The sequence below is a fragment of the Loxodonta africana genome, chromosome 3 (genome assembly GCF_030014295.1).
Source record: "Loxodonta africana isolate mLoxAfr1 chromosome 3, mLoxAfr1.hap2, whole genome shotgun sequence".
Classification (NCBI taxonomy): Eukaryota; Metazoa; Chordata; class Mammalia; order Proboscidea; family Elephantidae; genus Loxodonta; species Loxodonta africana.
In genome coordinates, this window is record NC_087344.1 from 201,745,752 (window position 1) to 201,759,013 (window position 13,262).

Genomic DNA, 13,262 nt, shown 5'->3' on the forward strand with positions numbered 1-13,262 from the left:
GAGAGCAAAGCATGCTCTCCACCAGAGGGAGCTGGGTGGATCCCAGACACATACCAGATGGGGCCGAGGCGGGGGCACTCACAACTGTCTGTCAATGCGACCCAGAGGCCCAGGGCACAGTACAATGGAATGGGAAAGTGGGGATCAGGGCCCTTCAGAATGGAAGTGTGCTAATATGAGCTCAGCTTGAGACCAAGCTCATATCAGCTGGTTCCAACTGGATATAACTACTGAATAGAACAGACACGTTAATTGGACAATGGAGGCAAGAGTTGCATAAGGAGGATTGGTTCAGTCCCAGTACTGAGTAAATCCACTTGTGAAAAGTACAAAAATATATCAATATTATATGAAGTATCAAAACAACCGTTGGAAAAGAAAACATGTCAGCCTTTTACCCAGGTATGTGAGTACCAATACCACTAAAACATTTATCAGTATGTTTATTTTTTATATGCTGTATTGAACACGGAAACCCTGGCGGTGTAGTGGTTAAGTGCTATGGCTGCTAACCAAAGGGTCGGCAGTTCAAATCCACCAGGTGCTCCTTGGAAACTCTATGGGGCAGTTCTACCCTGTCCTATAGGGTCACTATGAGTCAGAATCGACTCAACGGCACTGGGTTTGGTTTTTGGTATTGATCACCCCTTTTGCACCTCCTCAGATCCCCTCAATCTTACTGCTGTAACCAGCTTCACCTAGGTACAACTGACAGCCCCTCCCCTAGGACTCACCGCTCATCTTCCATCTTTGGTCTTTTCTGTTGACACTGTGTCAGAAACCCACCTGGAGCCCACACCTACACAGCCCAGAAGTGTAAAGAGTTACTACCCTGGGGGGCAAAATTTGGTCAATAGTAGAAGGATCCGGTGGGTAAATGCTTCCCCTTTGTCCCTACATGAATGGTCTTGAGATGCATTTCATACAGCTTCTCAGAACGTCTGATAGGATCAAGCAGCCAGTCCCCTGTATTGGTGACCAGCTGACTCCTTCCACGCTTTGCTCCACCTGTGACTCATCCTGCTTCCCATGACCATTCATCTTCACGAAGTCTCTGACCCAGCTCTGCTTTCTGGGAAGGCCAGGGTGAAACATAATACTATCCGGAGGTGTTATTGTCTTGTAGATGTAAGTGAGAGCAATGGAGATCTTTTGACCAGCCTACCAGGAACATGGAAACCCTGATGGCGTAGTGGTTAAGTGCTATGGCTGCTAACCAAAGGGTCGGCAGTTCAAATCCACCAGGTGCTCCTAGGAAACTCCATGGGGCAGTTCTACCCTGTCCTATAGGGCTGCTATGAGTCAGAATTGACTCGACAACACTGGGTTTGGTTTTTGTTTTTGGCACCAGGAACAGAGGTTGCTGAGATGGGGGGAATCTTGGCAATACTTCCTAGTGGAAAGCTAAATGAAGCAGTTTTCTTCTGATCCTCAGATTTCCCCATTCTCCTAGCCCAGATCTTTTCAATAAAATTTGGATAACAGGCAGCACACTCATGATGGTTTAAGAAAGATTGTTTCAAATTGCTGTTGATTGGATTAAGCTGAATTTAGCTATTGCTTTTTGTCCCTTGGTGGTGCAAATGGTTTGCTCTTGGCTACTAACCTAATGGTTGGTGGTTCAAACCCACCCAGAGGCTTTGAGGAAGAAAGGCCCAGTGATCCTTTTCTGTAAAGATGACAGCCAAGAAAACCTTCTGGAGCAGTTCTACTCATTAATGCTTGGGGTTGCCATGAGTTGAAATCGACTCGACAGCAGCAGGTCTGGTTCTGGGTTTTTTTTTTTTTTTTAGCTATTGCTATAGCGAGTAAAATAAATCTTGTCTGGGGTATTCCTGTAACTGTGTGCTCATAGCTGAGGCACTAGTACCATTGGAAGGGGGAAATAGTTACGTTACCAATGATAATGACTAGAAAATCTCTGACATCATGAGTCTAAGAAATACTTTTTTATTTTCAATTGAGTTGTGTAAGTAACCCATTTTTCTCTTTACTTTAAAAAGGTAAACATTTAAGGTTTAATAACTAAGTTTTTTGGAGGACTTTTTTTTTTGGTAAAAATAACATTTAAGCATACTATTTATTGTTGGTTACACTTTATTGCCTTCAGATGAACCGTGAGACATTCTCTGTGCACTGAATTTTGGCAATTCTTTTATATTAATGCCTGTTAGCCTCTCATTCTAGAACATCAGAAGTTGGGCTGAGAATAAGCAAACAATTCCCATTAGAAAGCTTACACTTGTTTGTCTTTTTCCTGTGCACAGTACTCTTTTCAACAAGCTATGTGACACGTTGTGTGATTATGACGATGTAAGTACAGATCATTTACAAACAAATTCAGCAGGATTACAGTAGTCTCAAAGATATACACAATATTTTTGAAATAACAGTATAGCTCACTAATTTAGGGGCTAATGTTGATGGTTTATGGATTATCCAGGATTCTTTCTTCTTCCTTTCCTCCTCCCTCCTATTACCTTTGATGCCTTTGTTCTTCATTACACCCATCACTGGGTGGACAGGGAGAATCTCAAGCCAGTGAGATTAGTTGTTGTTGGTGTGCTTTTGAGTCAATTCAGACTCACAACGACCCCAGAGAACAGAGCTGAAATGCCCCATAGGGTTTCCCAGGCTGTAATCTTTATGTGGCAAAGTGGTATAAGCTACGGCTGCCAACCAGAAGGTTGGCAGTTCAAATCCACCAGTTGCTTGGAGGATGTTTTTTATGTGCCCTGCACTATTTTGAGTGCTTTTTATGCATTATCGCTTTTAATATTTGCAGCTCTAAAGTGGCTACTATTATAATTGCCTACTTGATAGATAAGGAAGCTGAGGCCCAGAGACTTAAAGTATCTACCTGAAGACCACACAGCCCAAGATAGCCCAGGATAGAGCTGGGATTTGGACCCAGCTAGGGCTGAGTCCAAAACCTGCTCTCTTAATCCAAGCCATATACTGCCTCACATTTCGATGTCCTGTCCTGTTCAGACTGAAAAGTTAAAGGTTGTGCAAATATACGGCAAATTGGCAATGTGGTAAAACACCAGTGAATAACTCGGAGCCATATCAGAGTTGGGCTGACATGACACCAAATTAGTGGTTGAAAAGTGGCAAAGAAAATCAAAATTTGGCTTCCAGATATTTGATAGACTTGCCACTGAGTTCTAGTCAGTTTGACTGCATTTTCCTTCTTAATGGTTGACTTGTATCCATACCAATCGATTCAGTCTGAAAATGCACTAACTGATATGGTAAGCCCATTCTAACCTTTGGGCATTTTAACCAACACTTTGGCTTTAGTAGGATGCAGGCATAGACCAATTACTATGCGTAATTTCTTAGTTTCCTTTCTAAACTGCTCTAAAATGATTCCTTAATGTCATGAGCTGCCTAGAACTGAGAAAAGAGGCCTATCATCTAGTGCCAAAATTACATTCATCTCAGCTTGTTAACTTTTGGAAATTTTATTTTTCCTTTTTGAGACACAGTGGCCTGTAGAAAATGTTATTTCCTAAGCAAATCATGTCTAATCTGTTCCTGAACTGCCCCTACCTAAGGCCATGTACACATGGGACGGTCAAAGGTCAGTCCTTGAGACCTTTAGGGACAATGAATCTCCTATTAAGAGAATGAATGATTCATGTAATCCCATTTTCTTAATGTGCCCGAAGAACTGAGACAAAGAACATATGATTTTTCTTTGTTCTGAGAACCAGCAACATTCTTGCACTGGGCCTGTCATAGCTCTAGGGTGGGTAAGGGCCCCATTGCAAACCTATTTGCCCACTATAGCATACAGGAGAGGGGCCCGGACTCAGCTACAAGGTTCCTAGCTTAATAGTGTGACAACAGGCAAACCACTTAACTTCTTTGAGCATTGCTTCTCCTCCGGTATGAAGGACACTGGGTTGTCAAGGGGATGGAATGAGATGGTGGATGAGAACACTGCCAAGTGCTGTACTTTGCAAAGAAAACATTTCATGATATCCTCCCTGGCCTGGGCCAGGGGGTAGTGACACACTGTTGTAACAGGCACTTTAGAGTTGTATGGTAGACTGAATAATGGTCCCCAAATGTGTACAGGTTCTAATCCCTAGAATCTGTGAGTGTTACTTTCTGTGGCAAAAAGTCCTAGCAGATGTGATTAAATTAAGGGTCTGGAGATGGGGAGACTATCCTGGATTATCCAGGTGAGTCCTAAATATTCTTTTAAGTGTTCTTATGAGAGGAAGGCAGAAAGAGTTGGGCTACAGAAGGAGAGGTGATGATGGAAGCAAGAGGCTGGAGTTATGGAGCCATGAGCCATGGAATTTCAAGGAATGCCAGCAGCATCTAGAGGTTGGAAGAGAAAGCAAGAACAGATTCTCCCTCAGAGGCTCCAGAAGGAACCAGCCCTGGGACACCTTGGCTTTAGCCCAGTAAGACTCCTTTCAGACCTCTGACCTTCAGAACTGTAAAAAATAAACTGGTGTTGTTTTAAGTTGCTAAATTTGTGATAATTCATTACATCAGAAATCAGACCAAACCCCCTGTTGCCATCGTGTCAAGTCTGACTCATAGCAACCCTATAGGACACAGAACTGCCCCATAAGATTTCCAAGGCTGTGGTCTTTACAGGAACAGATTACCATGTCTCCAGTGGAGTCACTGGTAGGTTCCAACTGTCGACATTTTGGTTAGCAGCTACGCATTTAACCGTTGCACCACCCCAGCCCCTTGCCGTCTTATTAATTCCGACTTATAGCAACCCTTTGGGGTCAAAAGACAAAGTCAAACTGTTCCATAGGGTTTCCAAGGCTATAATCTTTATGGAAACAGACTGCCACATCTTTCTCCTGTAGAATGGCTGGCGGGTTCGAACCGCCGGTCTTTCAGTTAGTGGCGGAGTGTTTTAACCACTGCACCACCAGGGCTCCTTTGCACCACCTTAGGCAAGTCTATTAAGTGCTTGGAATCTGTTTTCTCTGGTTTAAAAGAGAATAGGCCTTATCATGGTGTGGTTGTGAGGATAACACTTGGGAAGTGACTTGTCACCTATTAAAGCTTTATGCAAATATTACTTATTCACCCTGCTGTGGCCTTGAGGTCTTAGACATCCCTGTAAACACGTTTCTGGATCCTTGGCCTCTGGGGACCTCTAAGGCTATGAACCTCTCCTGCTCCTGCCAGCAGCTGCTGAAACCCCTTTAATGGCAGACAAAGTCTTTCATCCCCCACTCAGAGATAAGGGTGCAGAAATGGCGTTGACAATAAATTTCACCTGCCTTGCAGGAACAGCACAGAACCTGTGTTGCTGAGTGAGCATGAATGAATACCATGATGGGGCAAAGATACCTGCTTGCCTCAAGGGGCAGAGCCAGGTCAGGAGTGGGCCCTGCAGTTTCTGGGGTGGAATCCAAGCTCATTCTTCACTTGAGGGGAAATGCTTTTACCTGTGCCACTCACATGACTCCTCCCCTGCCCTATAACCAGTAATAGGTTGCTGTAGAGTGTGCCCCTTCACTGACATATCCATAGTGGCCCACAGGCAGACACCATTATTGGGCTGGCAGGTCCAACATGTCCAGAGAGGAAGCCCAGAGGCAGGTGGGAACAGAGAACCTGCCAGTTGTTGAGGCTCACCGTCTCTTCTGAGGGCCAATGTAAACTCTCTGTCTCCAGTCTCTCCCCATCCAATCCATCCTCCCCACTGCTGCCAGAAGGATCTGGTATAAATCATTTTATCATTGCATTCATCTGTTTAAAATTCTTCAAAGCAACGGTTGGCAAAACTGCTGAGTCAAGGCAGCAGCACAAACTGTACTAGTAGTCATTTGCCTTAGACTGGGTTCTCTGTAGGAGCAAAACCAGTGAAGCAGATAGATAGACAGACAGACAGATAGACAGACAGATAGATAGGTAAAGATTTATCTCAAGGAAATGGCTCAAGCATTTGTAGAGGCTGGCAAGTCCCAAGTCTGTAGGTCAGGCATCAGTCTGGAGGCTTCTCCTGACTCAAGTAGCTGCAGGGGATGGTGAATTCAAGATCAGCAGGTCAAATGGCAGGCTGCTAGCTTATAGGCTGTGAAGGCTGACAAATCCCAAGATCAGCAGGCAAAAAGGCAGACCACTGATTCAAGTCCCAAGAACCAGAGGTCAGATGATGAGGAGCTGGATGCAGGATCCTGAGCAAGCGAGCAAGCTTTTCAGAACATGTATGTATGTATCTATCTATCTATCTAGACATAGATATATATAGGATGCAGGCCACACCCCCAAGGAAACTCCCCTTACAACTGATTGTCTGATGACATTGGTTCACATCAAACTACATCATTACATAACTTCCAAACCACAGAGAATCATGGCACAGCCAAGTTGACACATAACCATAGCTATCACATCACTGTATTTTTTACTTTTACACATTTGCATTAAAAACCCTAGTTTCATTTAAGAATGATGTATATGAAGCAGCAAAAATTCATTAATTTTTAAAATACCAACCCTTGAACACACGTTTTTTAATATTGTGTGTGATGATATGGGAAATATGCAAAAATATGCCTGCCGCATACTCAAGTGTGACGGCTATGTCCAGACGAGGCCCTTGTACTATCATTTGAGTTATCAGCTAAACTAGCCACTCTTTTTGTTGAAAATACAACCAACAAACTATGGTTACACAGACTTAGTTATGTGGTAGAAATTTTCTCAAAAATGAAAAAGTGGGCTTACATCCAGCATGAGTTCATATAGAGCAGTCCATTGCATCCAAATTAACCCTAATCCTGGAGCATAAATAGGTCAGAGAGCAAGTAATTACCTGGTGAATTCAAAAAGTGTATGTAATAAAATACAGAAAAGATTTTATGCAGATTCGCGGTCAGATTTACCACCCGTGAAGAGAGAGAAGTCAATTTATGTTGTTCTTGGCCAATAAAATGCAAGTAAATGCTAATAAATTTGAGTTATAATTGAGCTAATTGTTCAGAAATTTCAAGCTAAAACTGCAACTTCCTTCTTGCCACTGATCCAATGTTTGAAATGATCCTTTTTTTCCAATGTGTGTCACCCAATATGGTGACCACTAGCCACATGTGACTATTGAGCACTTGAAATGTGGCAAGCAGGAAATGCTGAAATAATATTTGAGACATATTGGGTTAAATAAAATATAGTATTAAAATTATTTCCACCCTTTTCTTTTTACTTTTTCTAACATGGCAACTAGAAAATTTAAAATTATATAGGTGGCTCACTTCATATTTTTATTGGACAGCACATGTTTGGATTGCAGGCTCAGTTCACCAATTGATGTCCAGATTAGCAGAAGACAAGGTTTGAGTCATTCCTCTGCTCCATCCAGCCTGCTCACTTGGCCAGAAACTCCTCCACTGAACTCCAAGTCACTCTAAGCCTCTGCCAGCATTTGGAAAGTGAGATAATTAATATAACATCACCCTTTCCTTCTCCAGATAACATCATATGGAACTCCCCACCTGAAAGTCAAACTCCAAGCAAATCTCAGACTGGCCATCAGACAAGGTCTGGGGACAAAGAAGGGGCTGTTGAGAGAATGTTCCAATCCCTACAGGAAGGTCAATCCCAAATTCGTCCTTTCTCTCCCTTACCCTCCAGCACTTGAGAAGACCTTCATTTTCCCTATGAAGTGCCTCCCCCCCCCCCCCCGCCCCGCAAAAGACCCCTCATCTCTGAGCCTCTCCAGCTTCCTTTAACACCAGACTTGTAACCAGCAGCCATGGAATAATGGCAGGCCTGGCCTGGAGCAGCCTCCCTAGAGAACTGCTGAGCTCACCTCTCCAGGCTGATTCCCAGACACGTGCCTGATAATCCCAAAAATGGCTAGTTCAAACTCACGTCCAAGTTCTGTGCTTGTATTTGCCAAAGACAACCTTTGCAGCCAAAGAAAGACTATATGTGTCAGGCTTTTACTCAGGATGCCCTGTTTTTGAAGATGTCACCATGTTCCCAGTTACCCAGGCTCCCACCCTCTCTTCTTCCCTTGTCTGACAGTGATCGCATCCTGTTACTTTATCCATCAATTGATTCCTTTGATCCCATTCCCATTGTCCTATGTCAGGCCCTCACTTTGCATTTAGAGTGGCCAACAATAATTGCCACCATATTCCACACAGCTATTAATTTTGCACTTCTATTCATCATATTCATCCCAATTTGCTGATAAGATAACTGATTTGAAGAGGAAAAGAAGTGTATTGCAATCAGTGGCAGAATTATAACTAGAGTATGTATGTATCCAAACCTGGTGCTCTTTCCACACTGGTTTCCCTTTCTCAACATAATGAGAAAAGAAATATCTGAAGCCATTTCAAGTTGTGTCTGTTTATCTAGTGCTCAATGCCTGGATGAAAAGTGAAAATTTAATCCACAATCCTAGGTGTTTCAAGCATCTGAATCTTTGAGATGTACACCCAGTTGGTTGACATGTTACAGTCCTGGCTTGTTGGAATCTATACTTAGCCCTCTGTATACTACTGATTGTATTCATCGTATGCTTATTTGTCTTATATAGATTGTTAAATAACTTGTATATTTTCTATGATATAAATACTTAATAATATGTCTCATCTATTTTTTTATTTACTAATGGATAAAGTCACAAGATGCAATCACTGATCAGCCCTTATTTTTTTATTGCATTATATGGTAGTCCTTATCTCTAGTAAGTGCCCAGTAAAGATTTGTTGAATTGAATAATTTCTGATGCCTCGTGGATGAAATCCAATCTGTTTAGGGGGCACCTGAGGTTCTTCCCAATCATTTTGGCCCTAATTTAACTCTATAACCTTTTGTCTGCCATTCCCACTTCCACATGCCTACAATGTTCGAGCCACAATGGTTGTCTTCCCCCTGAACAGTGTACTTTGCTCATGCTCTGAGTGTTTCCTCCTTCTGGACTTTCTCCACCCTGTATTCCTGGCATTCCTCATCTTTCAAGGCCCAGATTAAATATCACCTCCACCATGTTGTGGCTAACGATTCTTCTCCATTTTGCCTCTATTGAACTCTGCATCCACCTTTGTTCATGCGCATATGTCTTGTCTCCAAAACTAGATGTTTATAATCACCTCCTTTATACCTCATGGGTGTTCAATTATTGGGAGCAATAAATAACATCAATGTCTTTGCTTTCCAAGCTGGTGACTGACAAATATTACAAAGGAATCAAGCAAATAGAGATTTTAAAAAATCTTTATTGATAAATTGATACATCTAATTAAAAGATGAAGCTGAGATATGTAGCCACAGTCAGGAACATGCTTTTATCCTTTTCCTCCCCCAAATTGTGGTGTATGGCTGGGAGACACATTTTTCATTTCATAGGAGTCATGGCAAGTTTAGGAATATTGTCAGAGAAGGTCATTTTGATTCCCTTTAACTCCTATCTCCCTCAGATCCTCAATACCCACACACATGATCCCTCTCAGGCCTTGTCCAAATAATACCTTGGAGCCAGAATGAAGATAACTGGCTAGTCAAGCGGTTGTGTAGTGGGTTGAATGGTGGTCCCTTCAAAGATTCGTCCACTCAGAACCTGTGAATGTGAACTTATTTGAAAAAAAAAAAAAAAAGGTCTTTGAGGATCTTGAGCTAATACTGACTAATCCAGGTGGGCCCTAAATCCAATCATCAGTGTCATTATAAAAAGTAGAAAACACACACACAGAGGAAACAAAGTGAAGATGGAGGCATAGATTGAAGTGATGCATCTACAAGCCAGCACTAAGAACTGCCTGTGGCAACCAGGAGCTAGGAGATGGGTATGGAGAGGATTCTATCTCAGGGCCTCCAGAAGGAGTCAGCCCTGCCAACTCCTTGATTTCAGACTTCTGGCCTCCAGCACTGTGAGAAAATAAATTTCTGTTGTATGAAGCCACCAAATTTATGATCGTTTTTTACAGCAGCCTTAGGAAACTGATACAGGATACAACCTCTGGCCGAACCTCACAAGTGCACGTGTGTGTGTGTGTATGTGCGCGCGCATGTGTGAGAGAGACAGGGAGAGCGAGACAGGCTATATATATGGATAAATAAATCGTTTGATTTTTAAAGTTGCACTGGTAGCTAGAACTGGGGTATTTGGGAAAGCGTATACAATTGCCTGTTTATTCTCCTTCTGGAGGCTGGAAAAATCTGATTAAATTCCACTTGGGTGGTAGATTCCAAAAACATATAAAGGAGAATTTAGAGAATTTTGTTGAGATGGGGTAGGCCAGAAAAAAAACCACCTTGAGCCCCTTTTCTTTATGGAACAAGAAGACCAGCTGTAAAGTTGTTCTTTTTGGAGCACTGATATGAACCAAAGTCACAGACTAATCACTTCATCCGCTACCCGCCTTATCTCAGTTGACTCCAATTACCCGAGAATAAATTATCTAGACTTTTTACTCTCCATCTTCGTAGCATGAGGGGAACAAAATGAACTTAGTTTTCCCCCTAACGTGGCTTGGCTTTTTGTGTCACTCAGGATTAGGCTTGACTGTGCGTGACAGAAACTCGAAACAATAGTAACTTAAACAAAAAAAGGATGTTTATTTCATAAGCCCTGGTGGCACAGTGGTTAAGCATTTGACTGCTAACCAAAAGGCTGGCAGTTCAAATCCACCAGCTGCTCCTTGGAAACCCTATAGGGCAGTTCTACTTCATTCTGTAGGGTTGCTATGAGTCAGAATCGACTTGATGGCAACAGATTTGGTTTGGTTTTATATGTATGTATATATGTCAGGATGTTGGCAGTTCAGGGCTGATATGGCATCTTGGATTCCTCAGGAATCCAGGCTCCTTCTACCTTCTTGTTTCAACATGTGTGGCTTCCATTTACAAGTTCACTTCATGGTCTAAGAAAATTACTCCAACTATCACATCTGCATTCCAGCGAGGAAGCATGAAGTGACACAGAAGAAGGGAAGGGCACATGCCAGTTGTCTTTTAAGGAAAGTTCCTCAGAGATGCCACGTGACACTTTTCCTAATCTCACTGGTCAGAACTCAATCAACTGAGCAGACTTAGCTGCAATGGAGGCTGGGAAATGTGGGCTTTATTTCAAGTAGCCTTGTGCCTAAAGGTTGAAGATACCATTTTGAGGGAGAATAGATTACAGGATACGAATAGCCAGCTCAGCCACACCTTAAAATCAGGTGCCTTTGACTTATGCTAGGGAATTACTGGTAACACCCTCCTGTCACCAACACCTTCACCATCAACCTGACTCAATGCCTTCAGTTCCACCATTAGTCAATTGACCACTCCAACGAGAATACTCTCTACTCATTCTCACCTGAACACGCCTTGCATCTTCACCTCTGAACTTTCACCCAACCCTGTTCTATTTAGACAACCTCACTCCCCTCTCCACCTATCTAAACTCCACGCACCCCCTTTGAAGTCTCAGTTCAAGACCCACTTCTGGGAGAAGCTTCTTCTTCACTCCCTTTCTCCTAATAACCTCTTTTTAGAACTCCCATAGCACACACTACCAGTAATCTAATACTTGGCACATATAGCCACATACGTTGTGTTCACATGAGAATCTTTTACCTTCAACTGGACTGTATGACCCTTTGTAGGCAGGAAATACATTGTGACTTCTTTGTACCTCTCACAGCACCTGGGCATGTATGTGTTCCTAATGCTTCTATGGACCTTGCCACTTAGATGCTAGGGCTAAGGGAACAGATCCATCTCGGAAGATCGGTCTTGGAAGATCAATCTTGGAAACAGATAGGAACTGTGGCAGATTTGGGGTTGTGGCAACAGAAAGTATTCAGCCATCTTGGGAAATAAATTCTAACCAAGTTTCCAGTGTTATGCCATTCCATCAAGATGCAAACCCTGGGAGAGAGTGGTTGGCCTAGCTTTGATTACACAGGAGCCCAGGTCACCTTGGTTTACAGTCACACAAAGACCACACACAATGGAGGAAGGTCAACTCCCCACAGGAATCAGAATGATCTTATCAGAAGTAGGCTAAATGGATGCTAGGTGGCCAGAAAACCTCAAATGCCTACTACAGGGCTTAATAAACTTGTGTTGATTGAGTGACAGTGGCCTATTCTGAAGACATTTTGCACTACAAGATACTAGGGTAACATCTCTAGACCTTTTCATTGAATACCTTAGAGGGCATTTTTTAATCATATTTTTTCCACACATGGTAGCTAGATAAAACTCTATAGAAAGGAGGACTAGAATTAGCATTTGATGGGAGGAGGGCACTAAGAGAGATGAATAAAATCTCAGCTCCATCATCACTTACTCAGAGAAACCTTCTCTGACTTTCTGTTGACTAGGTCAAGCCTCCGTATATCCTATTCCCTTAGAGCTCTGAGTCCTCTCCTTTATGGTTCTTAATACAACTGCAAGTCAAATTTACAAGAGGTTTTGGTTAATGGCTATCGCACCCCACTAAGCTATAATCTCCATAATGGCAGGGTTGATGTCTCTTTTTGCTCACCTCTATATTTCTATTACCCAGACTAGGGCCTGGAGTATTCTTTCTTCCTATCTGTTTATCTGTCTGTCTATCTATCCATCCATCTATCATCTATCTAAAGAATTAAAAGAATAAATAAAAAGAGACCAGAAAAACTGATCAGCTGCACAGCTATATAGGATAGGTCCTTCCCACCATAATCAGAGGCAGGCTCCACCTTTCCCTTCCTTGGCACATGGAGTGGCAGGGGGAGGTGAAAAGTACTGACAGATTAGCTAATGCACTATCGACTAGTGGCTGGGCTACCCTAGGCTCCTTTTCTAGACTCCTCCCCTGGAGTGGAGAAAACCAATCAAGCGGTGGCAGCAGTAATCCTGCTGTACAGATTCTGGGGAGGAGATCAAGTTATTTTCACTTTTATGTGGGTATCTCTTCCTTGCTGTGGGCATCCACCTAAGTATGAGGATTCTTTACATGGATGCTGTGTTCCCCAAGGGGCCAATCTACATATGCCCTCCTGGGACACAATGATAAGATGCTCTCCTATTTGTATAGCACTTCATGGTCTACAAAGCCCTTTCCTGATTACTTCTTTTGATGCTTACAACCACTAACCTGGAACATAGGCAAGGCAGCTGTCATTGGCCCATTTTATAGATGAAGAAATAGAGGCTCAGAGCCTCGCCCAAGGTTACACATCTAGAGAGCTTCAAATATGACATAAATTTCAAGAACAGAGTGATCTCTAATTCTCCACATCATCTACCTGTAGAGAGACTATATTTTTAGCATAAAAACTTCA